The sequence below is a fragment of the Felis catus genome, chromosome B3, assembly GCF_018350175.1.
Source record: "Felis catus isolate Fca126 chromosome B3, F.catus_Fca126_mat1.0, whole genome shotgun sequence".
NCBI classification, from domain to species: domain Eukaryota; kingdom Metazoa; phylum Chordata; class Mammalia; order Carnivora; family Felidae; genus Felis; species Felis catus.
Window position 1 is genome coordinate 109,959,586 of NC_058373.1, and position 8,357 is coordinate 109,967,942.

The window sequence follows — 8,357 nt, forward strand, 5'->3', positions numbered from 1 at the left end:
TTTCCAAAACAAGCAAGAGAAAGGGGGGGGGGTGCTGACTGGGGAGGGGGACAGAATTGTGATCATTCTTGGTATGTGCTAAGTACCACGTGGCTCATTAAACTGTTTTGAGAAGAAAGTTAAGCCCTGAAAAAGGAACCACTCTCTCTATAAATGATATTTTAATAATCTTTTAGTTTAAGAACTCCTTTACTTCCTATTCTAAGATTTCAGTGTAAATAAAGACAAATGGGAAGACAACTTTTTTTTTTAAGTTTTTATTTAAATTCCAGTTAGTTAACCTACAGTGTAATATTAGTTTCAGGTGTACAATATAGTGATTCAACAATTCTATACATCACCCAGTGCTTATCATGACAAGTGCACTCTTTAATCCCCATCACCGATTTAACCCATCTCCCATACTGCTCCTCCCTCCCTCCTCCCCCATAACCATCAATTTGTCCTCCACAATTAAGTGTCGGTTTTTTGCTTTGTCTCTCTCTTATTTTTTCCTTTTGCTTCTTTGTTTTGTTTCTTAAATTCCACATGAGTGAAATCATACAGTATTTGTCTTTCTCTGACTCACTTATTTCACATAGCATTATACTGTCTAGCTCCATTCATGTCATTGCAAATGGCAAGATTTCACTCTTTTTTATGGCTGAATAAGAGTCCATTATATATACATACATATATATATATATATATATATATATATATATATATGTATATATATATATACCACTTCTTGTTTATCCACTCATCAACCAATGGACGCTTGGCTGCTTCCATATCTTGGCTGTTGTAAACAAATACTGCTGTAAACATCAGGGTGCATGTTTTCCTTTCACTTAGTGGCCTTGTATTCTTTGGGTAAATACCCAGTAGTGAAATTGTTGGGTCATAAGGTAGTTCTCTTTTTAACTTTTTGAGGAGCCTCCATACTGTTTCCCAGAGTGGCTCCACCAGTTTGCGTTCCCACCAACAGTGCAGGAGAGTCCCCTTTCTCCACATCCTCACCAACACCTGTTGCTTCTTGTGTTGTTAATTTTAGCCATTCTGACAGGTATGGGGAAAGCAATTTTAGGACTTCAATCAAGATTATTTTCCAGTTGCAGAAGATTGAGGAGTTAGAGTTTAGAAAGACATTCTCTGTGACTGGTTTTTCATTTGCAAATTTCTTCCTACCCTGGGAACGATTCAAAATAATGAATTAAGATAACATTTTTTGAAATAGGTTTTTGTTTTAAAAAGTTCTATAGTTTTTACATCATTTTAATAAAATTACATAATGTAAAGTTAATATTCTTATATGAATAACCAACTGAGCCACCCAGGCACCCCACTTTATTCTTTTTGATGCAGTTGTAAATTGGGTTGTTTTCTTAATTCCTCTGATAAATCTCTTTGGCTTTTTTTTTTTTTTTTTTTTTTTGAGAGAGAGAGCACAAGTTGGGGAGGAGCAGAGAGAGGGAGAAACAGAATCCCAAGCAAGTTTCATGCCATCAGTGCTGACCCCAATGGGGGGCTCAAACTCATAAACAGAGAGATCATGACCTGAGCCTGAGCTTAACCAACTGTGCCACCCAGGTGCCCTTCCCCCTCCTACCCTCTTTGGCTTTTTAATCTGGCTTCTACAATTAAAACTTGGCACATAACCAAAATACAATTAAATGAAAAGTCAACAATAAAATATAGCATGCCCCCAATCACCCTGTATAAATATGGACATCTTAAAATGCACTTGTTTGGAAGCATTTCCAGAAAGGTGGAATAAGAATGTATGAAAATCTGCTCATCCACCACAGCAAGAGAACCCTGGAAATTAACCAAAGGTTTACAATGCTCTAGAATCATTTATTAAAACAAAACAAAACAACAACAAAAAAAACCCAGTTGAATATCAGTAAGAGCAGCAAGTTTTGTGGCTTTTAACTTGCCTTCTTCCCATCTCCTTTTCTCCATTTGCTGCATAGACTTAAAAATCAGCAGACTTGGGGAGCCTGAGTGGCATAGTTGGTTGAGCATCTGACTCTTGATTTAGGGTCAGGTCATGATCCAAGGTGTGGGATCGAGCCCCACATTGGGCTCTTTGCTGACAGCATGAAGCCTGCTTAAGGTTCTCCTCTCTCTCTCTCTCCCTCTCTCTCTCTCTCTCTCTCGGTCTCTCTATCTCTCTCTCTGCCCCTCTCCCCTGCTCACACTTACTCTGTTTCTAAAATTAAAAAAAAAAAAAAACCCAGCAGGCACACAATTATGATAGTTGTAAAAACCAGAAGCCTAGGAGTCACTGGTGGGAAAGGGCAGAATGGATCTGACACTGCCCACTTGTTCCATCCCTAGAGAATTGTCACTGTTTGACCTATTTTAAGCTCCTTGTAAAGCTCCATTCCCAAGGGTAAACTTTATTTGACCTGACTCAGAGCTCACTTTGTTTGAAGAGCCTTATCCTTAGGACATTTGTCAAAAAGAAGCAGTGGCAATTGTTTAACATTGCAGATGCATGAGGCAGTGATACCAATTGGAGCTAATAAGAACCTAACCAAAAAAAAAAAAAGGAAAAAATCTGGAATGAGATGTCCATGTGGTTCTTTGCAAAGCTCCGAAATATTCCTGGGAACCCAGAAAGACATGTGCATGTGCAGTGCTCTTCTTATGCTCAGCAAAGACCTAAGAAGACCCTAATTCCTCGCCTCAGACTGACCTTGGGGCTCTGCTCAAGCAGGAAGTAAAGGCTAAAGCACAATTGTAAACTGCTTACTGGAGTATTAAATACATGCTCCAGGGGCACCTGGGTGGCTCAGTGGGTTAAGGGACTGACTTCAGCTCAGGTCATGACCTCGTGGTCCATGAGTTCGAGCTCCATATCGGGCTCTGTGCTGACAGCTCAGGGCCTGGAGCCTGCTTCAGATTCTGTGTGTGTCTCTCTCTCTCTCTCTGCCCTCCCCCACTCATGATCTGTCTCTCTCTCTCAAAAATGAGTAAACATTAAAAAAAAATTTTTTTTAAACATGCTCCAACACATAAACAGAGCAGTGCGTAGACTGAAATTTATCATTGTAAACACCTGTATTAAAAAAGAGAAAAAATGTTAAATCAATAAACTGACTTTCCACTATAGGAAACTGAGACAGGAGAGCAAATGAAACTTAAAACAAACAGAAGAAAGGGAAAAAAAAAATTAGAGTGGAAAAAAATAAAAAAGAGAATTAAAAAATTAATAAAACCAATTAAACCAAAGCTGGTTTCTTAAAAAGAAAATGAACAAAATTGACAAAATTATAGGTAGCTTGACCAAGCAAAAAAGAAGTCTCAAATTACTAAGATCAGGAATGAAAGAGGGGACATCAGTACTGACCATACAGATAAAAGGATTATAAGAGAAGCTCTGAGGAATAGTGTATAAACAAACTAGATAACTTACATGAAATACACAAATTTCTAGAAGGACAAAACTAATAAAAGTGGAAAAAGAAAATGTAAACAGGTTTATTTATACCTGGAGACCTAGCTGGCTCAACTCTTGATCTCAAGGCTGTGGGTTTGAGCCCATGTTGGCAGTAGAGGTTACTTAAAAATAACCATCAGAGAGATCCTATTAGTAATAAAAAAAACTTCCCATAGGGGCCTCTGGGTGGCCCAGTCGGTTAAGTATTTGACTCTGGTTTTGGCTCAGTTCATCATATCACAGCTCGTTGGGCTCTGTGCTAATGGCAGCCTTTTTGGGATTCTCTCTCTCTCTCTCTCTCTGCCCTTCTCTCCCTCTCCCCCACTTGCACTCTCTCTCTCTCTCAAAAACAAACAAACATAAAAAAAAAAAAAAAACTTCCCACAAATAAAAGTCAGGCCTGGATGTCTTCAATGCTGAATTCTACCAAACCATTAAAGAAAAATTAATATCTATCTTTCACAAAGTCTTCCAAAAAATATAAGAGGAGGGAGCACTTCCTAACTCATATTATGAAGCTAATATTGCTCTAACATCAAGATCAGACAAAGACACCACAAAGAAAGAAAACTATAGGCCAACATTTTTTATTAATATAGATGCAAAAATTCTCAAGAAAATACTCACCAGTCAAACTCAGCAATATGGTAAAAGACTATATGCTATAACCAAATGAGATTTTTCCCAGGAAGGCATGTTTTGTCTAGCATACAAAAATCACCAATGTAATGAAACATTAACACAATAAAGGATAAAAAGGGGCGCCCAGGTGGCTCAGTCGGTTAAGTGTCCAACTTCAGCTCAGGTCTTGATCTCACACTCTGTGAGTTCTAGCCCCACGTCAGGCTCTGTGCTGACAGCTCAGAGCCTGGAGCGTGTTTCAGATTCCGTGCCTCCCTCTCTCTCTGACCCTCCTCTGTTCATGCTTTGTCTCTCTCTGTCTCAAAAATAAATAAAAACATTAAACTTAAAAAAAAGATAAAAATGTGATCATCTCAATAGATACAAAAGATAATTTGATAAAATCCAGCATACCATATGACTTCACTCATATGTAGAATTTAAGATACAAAACAGATGAACATAAGGGAAGGGAAGGAAAAATAATATAAAAACAAGGAGGAGGATAAAACATAAGAGACTCCTAAATACAGAGAACAAACTGAGGGTCACTGGATGGGTTGTGTGTGAGGGGAGATGGGCTAAATGGATAAGGGGCATTAAGGAAGACACTTGTTGGGATGAGCCCTGGGTGTTATACATAGATGATGAATCACTGGAATCTACTCCTTAAATCATTATTGCACTATATGCTAACTAACTTGGATGTAAATTAAAAAAATAATAAATAAATAAAAAAATTTTTTTAATTTCATTTTTAAGTATTCTCTACACCCAACATGGGGCTCAAAGTTATAACCCTGAGATCAAGAGTTCCATGCTGTACTGACTGAGCCAGCCAACCAGCCCCCAAAATCCAACATTCCTGATAAAAGCTCTCAGAAGATTAAGGAAAGAAGGAAACTTTCTCAACCTGATATATGACATTGATGAAGAAAACTATAGCTAACAATGCACTTACTGGTAAAAAACTAAATACTTTCCCTCTAATTTCAGGCACAAAACATGGATATCTATTCTCATTACATCTATCCAACATTGCCCTCAAGTTTCTATCCAGTGCAATAAGACCATAAATAAATAAATAAATAAATAAATAAATAAATAAAGTCATCAAGATTGGACAGGAAGAAATTAAAATTTCTTTAATGTAGATGACATGACTTTTATGCAGAAGATCCTATTGTATCTACAAAAGAATACTAGAACTAATAAATGTGTTTAGCAAGGTTGTAGGATACAAGATCAATACACAAAAATCAATTGCATTTCTATATACTGGCAGTAAAAACTCAGAAATTGCTGTTTAAAAATGCCATTCACAACGGTATCAAAAAGCATAACATACTTAGGAATAAATTTTTGTTTATTTATTTAAAAAATTTTTTTCATGTTTACCTTTGAGAGAGAGTGTGTGTGTGGGAGGGGACAGAGAGAGAGAGAGAGACAGAATCCAAAGCAGGCTCCAGGCTCTGAGCTGTCAGCACAGAGCCCAGACTCACAAACCACAAGATCATGACCTGAGCCACGGTCTGATGCTTAACCAACTGAGCCACCCAGATGCCCTAGGAATAAAATTTTAAAAAGAAGTGTAAGAATTATACAATGAAACTATAACGCATCATTGAAAGAAAGAAGACCTAAACAAATGGAAACACAAGCCATACTAATGGATGGAATATTTAATATTGTGCAGCTGGGAATATGCCTTTAATTGAGCTACAGATTAGATGCAATCCCTATAAAAATCTCAGCTGCCATTTTTTGCAGGATTAAGCAAGCTGATCCAAAAACTCATATGGAAACTCATATGGAGATTTCGAATAGCCAAACGATCTTTTGTTTTAAAATTTTTTAATGTTTATTTATTTATTTTTGAAAGAGAGAGAGAGAGAGAGACAAAGCAGGGGAGAGGTAGAGAGGGAGGGAGACACAGAATCCAAAGCAGAGCTGTCAGCACAGAGCCCGATGTGAGGCTTGAACCCACGAACTGTGAGATCATGACCTGAGTGGAGGTTGGATGCTCAACTGACTGAACCACCCAGGCGCCCCAATAGCCAAACAATCTTGAAAAAGAATGACAGATTTGGAGGAGTCACACTCCCCAATTTCAAAACTTACTAAAAGCTACAGTAATCAAAATAGTTTGTTGGTGGCATAAGGATAGACATATAGATCAATGGAATAGCATTGAGAATCCAGAAATAAATCCTCACACTTATGGTCTTTGACAAGGGTGCTAAGAAAATTGAATAGGAAAATCATAGTTTTTTAACAAGTGGTGCTGGGAATAACTGGATATCCACAAGTAAAAGGATGAAGTTGAACTCCTACCATCCACAAAAATGAAGTTGAATCTCACATCATTTATAAAAATTAACCAAAAAAGGAACATCAACTTAAATGTAAGAGCTAAGAGGCGCCGGGGTGGCGCAGTCGGTTGAGCGTCCGACTTCAGCCAGGTCACGATCTCGCAGTCCGGGAGTTCGAGCCCCGCGTGAGGCTCTGGGCTGATGGCTCGGAGCCTGGAGCCTGTTTCCGATTCTGTGTCTCCCTCTCTCTCTGCCCCTCCCCCGTTCATGCTCTGTCTCTCTCTGTCCCAAAAATAAATAAAAAGCGTTGAAAAAAAAATTAAAAAAAAAATGTAAGAGCTAAAACTATAAAGAAACTCTTAGAAGAAAACCTAGGTGAATACCTTTGTGACCTTGAGTGAAGCAATGTTTTCTTAAATATGATGCCCAAAGCATAAAGCATAAAAGAAAAAAATAGATCATTGAACTTCATCGAAATCAAAAACTTATGAGCTTCAAAGAATTCCATCAAGAAAGTGAAGACAACCCACTGAATGAGAGAAAATATTTGCAAGTTGTATATCTAATAAACATCTAGGACCCAGAATATATAAAGAACTCTTAACAACAACAAAAGACAACTCAATTGAGAGAAGTGCAAAATATTTGAATAGTCATGACTTAAAAAAAAAAAACAAGCACATGGAAAATGCTTTACATTATCAGTCATTAGAGAAATGCAAATCAAACCACAATGAGATACCCCTTCACACTAGGATGACTGTAATCAAAATAATAGGATAATAATCAAAATAACAGATAGTAAGTATTGGCTAGTTATATGTACAAGTTAAAACACTCATCAGTTGCTGGTAAGGATATTAAATGGCACAGCCACTTTGAAAAAAAGTTTGCCAGTCCTTCAAATGGTAAATACAGAGCTATCATAAGATTCACCACTCCTAGAGAAGTGGACACATATATTCACACAAAAACTTACACACAAAATATCACAGCAGCCTTATTTGTAATAACCAAAAGATGGGAAAAAGCACATGCCCATCAATTAATGAATGTGGTATATCTGTGGAATATCATTTGGCAGAATGAAGTGCTGATACATGCTACAAAACAGATGAGCCTTAGAAAAACACTAAGAGGGGCGCCTGGGTGGCTCAGTTGGTTGGGCAACTGACTTCAGCTCAGGTCATGATCTCACAGTTCGTGGGTTCGAGCCCCACGTTGGGCTCTGTGCTGACAGCTCAGAGCCTGGAGCCTGCTTCAGATTCTGTGTCTCCCCCTCTCTCTGCCCCTTCCTTCCCTGCTCACACTGTGTGTCTGTCTCTCAATAATAAATAAATGTTAAAAAATTAAAAAAAAACCACACTATTGAAAAAAAAAAGAAAAACACTAAGAGAGGGGCGCCTGGGTGGTTCAGGCAGTTGAGCATCCTACTTCGGCTCAGGTCATGATGTCACCATTCATGTGAGTTTGAGCCCCATGTCGGGCTCTGTGCTGACAGCTTCGAGCCTGGAGCCTGCTTTGGATTCTGTGTCTCCCTCTCTCTCTGTCCCTCCCCTGCTTGTGCTCTCTCTGTCTCAGAAATTATAAATGAATAAACTTTAAAAATAAATAAATACGGGGCAGCTGGGTGGCTCAGGAAGGGCAGAGAGAGAGGGAGACACAGAATCCCAAGCAGGTTCCAGGCTCGGAGCTGTCAGCACAGAGCCCAATGGGGTGCTTGAACTCATAGACCACGAGATGGTGACCTGAGCTGAAGTCGGATGCTTAATCGACTGAGCCACCCAGGTCTCCCTCATTATTTTATAAAAATTAATTAAAAAATAGATGTTTTTGAAAATTGTTATATTTATGAAACCACATCTTTATGGGGCTGTGCTCATTTTTTTTTATTTTATTATCTATTATTAATTTATTATTATATGTGATTATCATTATTTTGATTTGTAATGGCCTGTTATTGGCAAAGAGATTTATGAATAAATGTTCAAAAT